General features: G+C 35.8%; 2 pseudogenes; one reads left to right on the plus strand and one right to left on the minus strand.

Annotated features, from left to right (window-relative positions):
- Positions 1-4,718: 4,718 nt before the first annotated feature.
- Positions 4,719-6,397, minus strand: LOC101444297 (tyrosyl-DNA phosphodiesterase 2 pseudogene; annotated as a pseudogene).
- Positions 6,398-6,551: 154 nt separating this feature from the next.
- LOC101443846 (SNW domain-containing protein 1 pseudogene) overlaps positions 6,552-12,320 on the plus strand; it is a 124,084-nt pseudogene continuing 118,315 nt past the window's right edge.

Raw genomic sequence — 12,320 nt, forward strand, 5'->3', positions numbered from 1 at the left:
GGGACAGTTACTGGACATTGTATGTCCTCCCATGGCCCACTGGGTGGACTCGGGGGGAGTGTAAACTGTAATGTGGACCATTGACCATGTGGTGCAGCAGTGCTCAGAGATGCATTCACCAAGTGCAATGAATGTCCCATGATGATGGAGGAGGTTGTGTTTATGGAAGGAGTGGGGTGAGGGGGATGGTGGGTTATATGGGGACCTCATATTTTTTTATTGTAACATTAAAAAAACAAATAAATAAAGACCAAAAAATCAATTAAATGAGGGGAAAAAAAGCATAAGTTACTTCCCTCTTCAAAGTCTAATGCCACATGATAGTTAGAGCAAGATGGCTGACGACATCTGACAAGAGTTCAGGAATTTTAGGTTCCTCTCTTCCCAGGGCTCTGTTTCTCTCCAGGCTCAGCTGCTCTTTTTTCTACAAGGTCAGCAGTAGACTATGAGGGTCTCTAGGCTTTGCCTCCCTCCACAAGGCCAGCTGTAGACTACCAGTTGACCAGCTCTGTTTTTCTCTTCGGGGCTTGAGTCTCTCTGGGCTCAGCTGTTCTGCTCCTCTGTGTGTTTACTTCCAGCTCAAAACTCAAGCATCAAAAACTTCAACTCTGTTCCTTTGCCATGTCTTTTATCTGTGAGTCCTCGCCCACCCAGAGGCAAGTACTCAACATCCTACTGACTTGGCCCAATCAAAGCCCTAATCATAATTTAATCACGCCCAGGTACAACCCGTTTACAAACATAATCCAATATCTATTTTTGTAATTCATGAACCATATTAAACTGCTACTCTATATGTATGGAACTTTTCTTTCTGCCCAGAATAATTCCTCAGGCTGCTTTTCAGCCAGTCTATTACCACTGAGTAGTGTACTGAGCACCAGAACTTCAAGTATATATTTATAATGTTTCAGGACACTGTCCTTTTTGCCTGTATTTTTTTCACTCAGCATAATGTTTTGTGAGGTTCACCCAAGTATCAAGATAGATTAGCAACTGTATTTCCAGGTGACACTTGGCTATAATTACTTTTTCACATATCCTCAATAAGGTCAGGATTTTATTAGCCATAAAAAAATAAGTCACAACTCTCAATTTTTCTTCCTTGAATAAGTTTGTATAAACTTGTACTTATTTTTTTTTCTTTAATTATTTACTGAGTACACTTATAAATCTAAGCTAAGGTTTTCCTGAATATTTACACTGATTAATAATTTTCTTTATTATATATATGTTTAGCTAGGTTATTTATTCCTGTGTGAAAAATACGGCCTTCATTTTTCCTAGACATTTTTGTATTTCATCTAAATATTCAAATTTACTTGCATAAAGGTGTTCATAGAATACTCTAATTTTAATGTTAACCCTCATATTTGCACTATCAATCAAATTTAGTAAGTTTAATTTACATTAAGTTGAGCATGTTCATTTTCATTACATAGTTTAACGAAGTTTTTTTACAAATACATAGATTGGTATAACTGTGGCACAATCAACCCCAAAGTTATATGAATTCTAAAAGCAATCCCTATTATATCTAGCCACAGACAAACAGGATCTACTTTCTTTCCCTATAGATGGTTTATTTTTCCTGTCCTATATGTCCATATAAAATGAGTTGTACATTATGTATTCTTTCATTTTTTGATATTAAGCTATGTAGGTAACTGTCAGTCAATATACTTATTTATGATTAGCAAGTGTTGAATAGTATGGATATACTGCAACTAATTTATACATTCAACAGTGTGGACATTTGCATCATTTTCAGGTTTTCTTTAATAAGAATTAAGCTGTCATGAACTGTTGCATGTTAATCTCTTTGTCAATAAATATTTTTTATTTCTCTTGTGTAAATATTTAAGGGAGGGATAATTTTTTTAATGATAAATGTATATTTAATTTTATAAGAAAGTGTTATTTTCCAAAATGGTTGCAACATTTTACATTCCTACCACCAATGAATGAGAATCCCAACTGTTTCATATCCTCATCAATCTTTATTACTATAAGTCTTTTTAACTGTATTCATTTTAGTGTGTGTGCAATATTGCTGCCCTAATGAATTTTCACAAACTTGATGCTTTAAACAGCACAAATTTATTATCTTATAGCTCTGGAGTATAGAAATGTGAAATATGTCTGAGTAGGCTAAAAGGAGCTAGCCGTGCTGTGTTCTTTCTGGAGGGTCTAGGGTGTAATCAGTTTCCTTGTACTTTCCAGATTCTAGAAACCAACTGCATTGCTTGGCTTGTGGCATCTTCCTTCATCTCATCTTCTAAACCAGCATCATTGCCTCTTTAATCTCTCTTTTACTCTTGTGCTAAAAAATATCAACTCGATACAACATCAGTGCAAGTCTAAAATTGCAAGTCTCATCAGGTCAAATGTCCCCTGTCTCAACATCTAAAGCATCTTAACTGGGTATGGGTAGGGCACTGTATAAGGTCCACCTGTGGGAAAAATTCCTCTCCGCCTTAGTTTTCCAGTGATGCTACAAGAGATACCAAAAATGGGTGGGCTTAAACAACAGAAATTTATTATCTCATAATTTTGGAGGCTGGAGTTCCAAATTCAAGGTCCTGGAAGGCCATGCCTTCTCTAAAGTCTGTACCACTCTGGTAGTGGCTTGCTTACAATCAAGCTCTACTTCCATCACATGGCCATCCATCTTTGTCTCTCTCCTCCCATGGTTCCTACTGCTGGTGTGTCCAATTTCTTCTCCTTAGAAGGTCTCCAGTCATACTGGAATTAGACCCACCCTAATTGAGTTTGGCTTTAACAAATTCAAAGTCCTTATTTACAAACAAATTCTTATCCTCATGACAGGGTGTATTAGGACTGGAACATGTCTTTGTGGGGCGCATGATTCTGTCTAACACGACTTCCATCTGTGGACCTGTGGAGCTATGAAACAAGTTTTCTGTTCCCCAATACAATGGTGAGACAGTCTTAGACATTTCTACTAAAAAAGGTAGTTGTGTACTTCTCGTGGAAAATTAGAGGGATTGGAGATTGGTTTTTCTCTTTCCACATATCATGTAGGCTCTGGTAAAATCCATGTTGGTTAATCTCTGGTATATTAGTTTCCCTTGAGTTTAGGCATTTGTTAAGGAGAATAGAATATTCTAAGGATAGTTTATAAACATAAAGGGATTTTTTTCTGAGATTTTCACAATGGGAGCCCAGAGAGGTCTCTGGAGGTAACACTCATAAAAGTGTGGAGGCCCCTAAGAATGGATCTCCAAGAGTTTGTATCTCTCAAACAAGCCCATGCTCAATCTCCAGCAATTTGTCAGTTATGATTTACCTTTTTCTTCCCAGTGCTGATTCCACCATCAGTTTCTGCTCCCCATAAGATGTGATTTTATGTATCTGCCTCATCTCTCCAGTTTTCCAGGTGGTATTTTTCCCTGTGACCTCAAATCTCTGGTGGGTTTAAGAAGAGATGTTTGTTTTACTATTTTAAGCTTTTCCCCTTTTTGTGAAGGTAGGAGTGCCAACTTCTAAGCTCTTGACTTGTAAGACAAGACACTGGAAGCCCTCCTTACTTATATTTTAAAAATAAAATTCTTTAATTAAAGTACATTTCTTTGGTGCAAAGAAAAATTTCTTAAAAGCACATTTAAACTGCTCTTTATTCACCTCTTACAAAATAATTGAATTTTGCAAGTAGCAAAACTAAAGCCCACTTCACTGCACATTTACTTTTTTCTTAGAAAAACAATCCATCATCAGTTAAAACGAAGATACCACACTAAAGCAAAGTGTCACTTATACAGGGAATATATGGGAATGTTGTATTTTTAATATGACCTTTAGGCAAAGCTACAATTTATCCAATTAAAAGAAAACTACAATGGAATTATATCATATGTAGTATTTTGTATCAGGTTTCTTTCCTTAGCATAATTAAAATAAAAACACATTATGCTAAGGAAAGAAATCCGATACAAAATGCTGCGTATGGTATGATTCCATTTGTATAAAATGTAAATATAAATAAATATATAGAGACAGAATAAAACCCAGTCCAAATGCTGTTTTACACTGACTTCAATCATTATCAAGTCTAACTTTGTCTCTCTTGGTGAGATAACTATGAACAAGAATAAAAGAGTCAAGGAATTTTAAATCATAAGGTTTCATTTATACACTGTAGCTGACAAAAGAAGTTTGATATAGGTTGTCCTACATCTTCCACTTAATTTTTTTCATTTAAGATTAGATAAATTTGCCAAATATAATTAAAAGATTCAGTTCCAAGGACTTAGTACCCTCTATGACATTTAAAAGTATTTTTTCTTTTGAGAACTTATTTAAAATATTAACAATTCTAGTACCTAGTTGAAAAAAACAAAGCAAGTTCAAAGCCTACCCCGGAGCCAGAGGTGCCCCTGTTTGGAACCCAGCTGACACTATGAGCACTACTGAAAGTTACTGGAGATTTGTGCCTTTCATTAACAGACCTCATATTCTGAACGGGGGCACACATTAATATTGAGTTCTGAAATCTGAGGGTAGAATCCGTGAAATGAAAGTCACAGTAGGACTTTCTCTCTCTCTCTCTCTCTCTCTCTCTCTTTTTTTTTTTAACAGTGATCCAGAATCTTAATTCTTCCATATTAAACCTACCTTTCCAGAAGGTAAAAATTATATTTGCTAAAATGCAGAACCAAACTTCACAGTGCATTTGAAACTCATATTTGAAAACCAGGTTACAGTATTATATCTAATCTGCACAGGAGATGCCAGTGATCACAAGGAAATCTACCACAGTCCAGTTTCTCCAACCCAAGTAGGTCCAAACTTTGGGGAATAATGGGACCTATTGCCGTTCCTGCTTTGAAAAATACTCGATCAAAATTTAGCTTACAGTTAGCAGGTATTCCAAGATTAAAGTTCATTTGGTATCCCAGCTGTACTGGCACTGCTTAGGCTTGCCTAAAATTTCCCAGACATCCAAAATGTGGTTGGATAAACCATCACACTGGGCAACTTTTTGATCTCCTGTCAATATAACTGTAGCTGACTCCGGGGCCTCTTGCATTTTCTTTAAAACCACTTTTAACTGATTGATTCATTCCCTTGCATGCCGCCTGGCTCTCCAAATCTCCAAACGGGAGCTCATAAGGCCAAGTTCACGTCCAGACACACATGCACCCACAAGAGGTTTCTCATCATTTTGGTACTTGGAAAAGGAATAATCTCACGGCTTTTTAAATTTCACTCTTGAATATCTTCATCATTATAGCTGTGAAATATCCTTCTTTATGACCTTTAATAACCTCATATCTACTTGTTCTTTTTCTCAAGGTAGTTATAGTAAGGAGGAATAACTTCCTGCAGAAAAGCACATCTGGGCTGTACAAAGAGAAGCAGGAACCCCCTCCAGCCCTCTCTTGCAGGCTGTTTAGATCCAATCCATCAAAATTCCAGGTAATTATAGATTACATAATGCCATCTTCTGGGTGAATATTTTCAGATGAGCTGATTTTAGAACGAGTGGAACTAGTTGCATCTTCATTGTTTAGGTCAACATAGGTCTCAAGCTCAGGGGGTAAGAGAACGGTTTTCCAAGGTACTCTCACACTCGGAGGGCTCACTCTACAAGTCCAGCGCTCGCTGAAAAGCAAAGGCATTTGTGAGCTCCACCCACCAAGGAATACAGCAAGAAGCGAGAGAAAGCGGAGTCTTTCTTCTGTCTCTCAGTCGTTCCCTGCCAGGTGGTTGTGAGCTACAGTTCTGTGGCAATTCGTGACAGGGGCAAACACAAGGTTCCCTGCTGCTTCTCCCTGGGCTCTCCAGTCCTCCAGTTGGCTGCTGAGCTCCATCGCTCTCCCACCCCTCTCCTCACTTGTGAGTCTTCACTAGCAGAGTCATTAGGTACAGATTTCTAAGTGTACTCTTTTTTAAATATATATACATATATTTTTTATTTTTTTAATGAAATCGTCTTTTTTTATAAGTACATAGATCACAAAAAATGCCACATTAAAAAATAGAAGAGGTTCCCACATACTGCACCCCATCTCCCACCCCCACCCCCACCCCCCACTCCTCCCAATCTACAACGTCTTTCATCAATGTGGCACATTCATTGCATTCTGTGAATGCATTTTGGAGCACTGCTGCACCGCACGGATTATAGTTTACATTGTAGTTTATACTCTCCCCCAGTCCATTCAGCGGATTATGCCAGGATATAGAACGTCCAGCCTCTGTCCCTGCAATATCATTTAAGACAACTCCAAGTCCCAAAAATGCCCCCACATCTCATCTCTTCTTCCCTCTCCCTGCCCTCAGCAACTACCGTTGGCCACTTCTCCACTGCTACAGCTTTCTTCCATGCCAGCATGCTCCTTAAAGTTCTTTTAAATTCCAGTTCCAAAGCCATTTTCACATTCTTGGGTGCTTTTTACAATAACACCCACCAACAAAAAACAAAGTCTATTTTAGTTTACTATTGCTGCCAAAACAAATGATCACAAATGTGGTGGCTTAAGACACTACATTCGTTTTCTTACAGATCCTGAAGCCAAAAGCCCGGAATGGGCCTCGCTGGACTAAATCAAGGTGTCAGCTGGGCTGTGCTCCTTCTGGAGCCCTGGGGAAGAATCCATTTCTTTGCTTTCTCCAGCTTCGGAGGCTGTCTGCGAAGCATGACTCAGACACCTTCATCCATCTTCAAAGTGCGAGAGCCTCTTTACATCTCTCTGCAGGCCACGCTGTCTGTCCTGAGCCTGCCCAGTTTCACTTGTAAAGACCATGGTGATTACAGTAGTTTAGCCAGATAATCCCGAGTAGTCTCTCCATTTCATGCTCACTTGTTTAGCTGATTTAATTCTAGCTGGAAGCTAATTCTCCTAGTCATGCAAAATAATATACTCACAGGCTCTGGGATTTTGGGGCAGGCGACTATTCTGTTTTTCCACAGTAGCAATATCTGTAAACTATGGTAAAAGAGGTTTTTTTTCCAATATCATCATCCAGAATTATATTTTTTTCACTTTTACATTTAGATCTAAGACCTATTTTGAGTTCATATCTGTGTGATTAGAAAACTGAAGTTTATTTTGTTTTGTTTTTTAACCTCTTATAGCTAGCCAGATATCTAGCATTAGTTCTTTTCAGAAAATAACTAATTTTTTTCCTTTAAAACGCTTGGCATCTTGGTAAAAAATCATTTAACAAAGTTTTTGTCAGTCTATGCCTTGCCTTTCTTTACTGTGTGTGTTTTTTTTTGTTGTTGTTGTTGTTTTTGGCTAAATGCCTAGCTTTTCGCCAATAGTACACTATATTATTTAGTTTAAGTACATACTAAGACTTGAAATCTAGGGAGTGTTTTCTTTTTCCAAAATTGATTTGCTTATGCCTTTGGGTTGCTATATAAATTTTAAACATACTGGGATTTTGATTGAGATTATATTTACTGTCCACATAAATTTAATATCTTAACATTACAGAATCTTCAAATCCAATAACATGGTACATTTCTTCACTTATTGTCAGCTTTAATTTCTTGAAGGAATTTTTAGTGGTTTTTAGTGTATAGGTTTTGCACTTATTTCTAAGCATTTCATCATTTTTGATGTTATTTTAAGTGTTTTTAAATTTTCATTCCATTTTTCACTGCTAATATATTGAAACACACTAATTTTTGCATAGAGATTTTGTACCCTACAAACTTGCAATATATGTTCATTACTTCTAATAACTTTTTGTAAATGCTATGCTTTTTTTCCATGTAATTATCATGATGTCTCCAAATAAAGTCATTTTCCTTCTTCTTTTCCAAACTGTATTATTTTTATTTAATTTACTTGTCCTATTGCATTGAGTGGGCCTTAGTAACAATGTTAATAAGAAGGAATAAGTGGGCAATCTTTCCTTGTTTAGTTTGTATGGAAACACAATGAGAATTCACCATTCTGTATTATATTAGTTTTAAGTATTTTAGAGACTTTTCCACAGTTTGACAGTTTCTATTCCTGGTTTGGTCAGATTTTTTTTTCTTTTATCATTTTTGGATATTGAGGTTTGTCATTATTTTCTACATTGGTTTATATGACCCGATGTAGTGAACTACATACACTGTTGTTCAAATAATAAATCAATCCTTCATTTTTAGGATAAATCTTACTAGGCAAGTATGCACTATTCTTTTTATATTGTACTGGACTATTTGCCAATATTTCATTAAGGATTTAAGAGTCTATATTCATTGATCATACATTGTCTTTAAATATAGTCTAATGTTAGGGTTTTAAAAAAGTGTTAATGTGTGATATTATGTGAGTATGGATCTTTTAAAAATATTTTTTCTGCAATAAGAAATTGAATTACTAAATCAAATTCTTTAATATATGTGAATATTCAAATATTCATAGTCTTTCAATTTAATTTGAATATTCTAATAATTTCTCTATTTTATTTAAATTGTATAATTTGTGTATATAATATTGCTCATAAAATCCCCTTAATATCATCTTACTGCTTGAAGATCCTAATTGTGTCTTTTCTGTCTTTCTTATATTGGCAATTTTTAGTTCTCTCTCTCCCTCTCTACTTTTCTGTATCTTTCTCAATCTAAGTATATATATACAAATTTATATGTATAAAAGAAATATATTTTAGTGATGCTTATTTTTCCATTGGTTTTCCACTTTCTTTTTATTGATTTTACTCTTATCTTTATTATAGATTTCTTTTACTAAGTTGCTTTTAATTTGCCTTCCTATTTCTAGCTACTAGATTTTAGTCCTTACATCTTTATAAGTACCGCTTTATCTGCATTCCACGAATCTGATAAGTTGCATTTTCAATTTTATTCACTTCAAAATATTTTTATACTTACCTTGTGATTTTTTCTTAGAAGAAATTAGTTATGTTTTATTTCTACATGCTTAGGTATTTTCCTGATTTCATTTATTTCAATAAAATTTCATGTATTCTGATAGTATACTTGGGGTGGGGAATTTCATCAAATTTATTCAAGAATGGAGTTCAATACACTAAAGAATACTGTGATAATTTAACTATTACTGATTAATTTCTGCTACTTAAACATGAAACAGGGTTTTTCCTCCAATCCACCCTGAAGTCAGCACTATATAAGAAAAGGAATTCCTTTCCTTCCCCTTCCCTGTATATAGACAATCTGGTTCTCCTTACTCAATTTATCTTCATTTAGCGATTTCACTTATCCCTGCAACAATTTCTATTAGCAGAGAAAAAATAGTCACAAATCAAGGGAGGTCTGTCATGTTCATTTAAATTCTGGATAACTTCACCATCATACATGAAAAGAAAATATATCCACATTCATATTTGATTAAGTTTACACATATTCTTACTTTTGAATTCATAGAATTATAGAAAGAATTTTATGGTGAATTCTATAAATAATTTTGAATGTTCTCTTTTGTTAAACTGATGTTAAGTGATGGAAACTTGTTAGAACTATAATGCTATGGGTATTCTTTTGTATATTCATATAGATTATTTTCAGTACTATAACTTAATTAATTCTTTAATATACTATTCAAAGAGAAAAAAATGCATTTTAATTTGAAAAACCACTCCATTATAAAAAACTAAAAAAGAAGCTTTGATGAGCACTTCAGTAGAATTTTGTGGCTTTTGCAAGTAAAATTTGAGTGAACAATTGCATCTTTTTTAATTACAAAAAAATACAATTATATTTTAATGCTGAACTAATGGAAAATAAAGCACAACATGTAAGTTTTATTTTTATTTTTCACTTTGATATTCTGCTGTGATGTATGCTACAAATTCACGATTGACACTAATTTATTTTTTGTTCTTATGACTATCTCTCTTTACTTTTTCAAACACTTAAAATGTTATTTTAATATATTTAAATTGCATTTACATAATATTTTAAAATATTTTGCATAACTTGGCTGGTTTTTCCTTAAAAATTCCACCTTAGGCACAAATTCACAAGCATCCTGACCGTCGGTGAATTCATAGTGGCCAATGCTCTGGTCTTACCTCCCATCTTGAGAACTTTAATAAGAATATTAACAGAATTTTCATTGGCCAGTCTGTTTGGCAGGTTCTCTTGGCCATGTTCTGAGGGGTTATCTGTATTCATTTTGACCTCAAAGTATAAGGATTCCACCAGATTTATTCTAAACAGGAGGGGTGGGGACATAAAATTTTACTATTTTCTTGGTTTTAGAATAGAAAGAAAGCTTCTTTAATTGTTGATTAAGATATCCATGCTCTGAAAAACAATTAATGTATTTAATGCCTGAGCAATCTCTTTCAATTCTATGCTAGTAAGAGAATAGAAAAAAATATATTCATGTTTTCCACACACCCTAAAGTATGTTAATTAAAAATGTTCTTTTTATGCCCAACTAGTGACATTTACATATTAAAAATATTTACAGGGCAACCAGCAAGATAGCAGCAGAGTAAGGGGCTCCCAGAGTTAGGTTCTGCTACAGGGCAGTTAGTAAACACCCAGAGCTATGTGGAGCTAGCTGAAGCACCAGTTTGGGGCTCCGGGAGACCAGCGGAAAGTCCTGCAACATCACAGAAAGAATGGAAGGAGGAGACTGATCATCTGCAGAGAAGATTTATAATAGAGCACTCCATGTGCTGGAGGCCAGTACCTATCCTCCACCGGAGGCACAGACCTCCTTGGAAGCTGTTTTGCAGCTGGAATTAAAAGAACCACTTTCCAAAAATGGGGAAGAAAGAGACAGTTGGGCACTAACTTCAGGTACTGATGAGTAAATTTGGCAGGCTAACGCATAACCCTGAGAACAGCTGAAGTTTGAACCTGTCAAAGACAGAAAGAGGCCAGGAGTCACCATTTTGACTCAGCCCCCAACATGAAGGGAAGTTGGACTGACCAAAAATCACAGTGACCTTAGGGACAAATTTCTTTTACCCAGATCAGCCTGCAGCCCTAGACTAGGCTTCAGCCCCACCTCTGGCAGGGAGGAGGCTGGCAGGCCCAGCACAAGCCTATCCAGGTAATTACAGGTACCTTTGGCTGGCATAGACTGAATAATTGGAAGTCTACTGGGGCAGATGTGGTCACTTTTAGACCCATACTGCATAGGCTGCTGCCCATACTGGCAGCTCCATCCCAATTCCAGGCAGGGGAGAAAGGGGTATGAAACTTCACCAGTCTCTCTGGGCAACTACAGTCTAGGCCTATGCAACGTGGATTATTCAGCACAGCTGTGACTCTGTCCCTACCCTTGGCAAAGGAGAAAGTTGGGAGAATCTTCATCATCCCTGGGCAATGAGGGCAGCTTGAGCCTCCACAGCTTATAGCACCAACTACATCCTTGGCTCCTACTGTACAACCAGCAAGGGAGAATGGGCAGGAAGGCCTAAACTAGAGAAAAACTGCACCCAGAATAAATACTCTAATAAGTCAGATGCCAAGAAATCAACCAAAAATTACAATCCACACCAAGAAACAGGAAGCTACAGCCCAGTTAAAGGAAAAGATAAGCCTCCAGATGACATAAAGAAGTTGAAACAATTAATTATAGATATTCAAACAAATCTCCTTAATAAATTCAATAAGATGGCTAAAGAGATGGAGGATATTAAGAAAACATTGGATGAGCACAAAGAAGAATTTGAAAGCATACATAGAAAAATAACAGATCTTATGGGAATAAAAGGTGCAATAAATGACATTTTTAAAAATTGGAATCATATAGTAGCATATTTGAGGAGGCAGATAAAAGGATTGGTGAGCTTGAAGAAATGGCCTCTGAAAGTGAACATATAAAAGAACAGATGAAGAAAAGATAAGAAAAAATTGAACAAGATGTCAGGGAACTAAATGACAGCAAAATATGTGAAAATATATGTGTCATGGGGGTTCCAGAAGGAGAAGAGGAAGGTAAAGGGGTAGTAGGAATATCTGAAGAAATAATGATAAAAACTTTCCCAACCCTATTCAAGGACATAGAAATCCATGTCCAAGAAGCACATTGTACTCCTATCTGAAAAAATCTGAATAAACTAACTCTGAGACACATACTAATCAGAATGTCAAATGTTAAAGACAAAGAAAGAATTCTGAAAACAGCAAAAGAAAAGTAATGTATAACATATAAGGGATGCCCAATAAGATTAAGTGCTGACTTCTCACCAGAAACCATGGAGGCAAGAAAACAGTGGTATTATATATTTAAGATACTACAAAAGAAAAACTTCCAGCCAAGAATCTTATATTCAGCAAGACTGACTTTTAAAAATGAGGGTAACCTTAGAAAATTGACAGATAAGTGGAAACCGAGAGGATTTCTAACCAAGAG

The sequence above is a fragment of the Dasypus novemcinctus genome, chromosome 2, assembly GCF_030445035.2.
Source record: "Dasypus novemcinctus isolate mDasNov1 chromosome 2, mDasNov1.1.hap2, whole genome shotgun sequence".
Taxonomy (NCBI): Eukaryota; Metazoa; Chordata; class Mammalia; order Cingulata; family Dasypodidae; genus Dasypus; species Dasypus novemcinctus.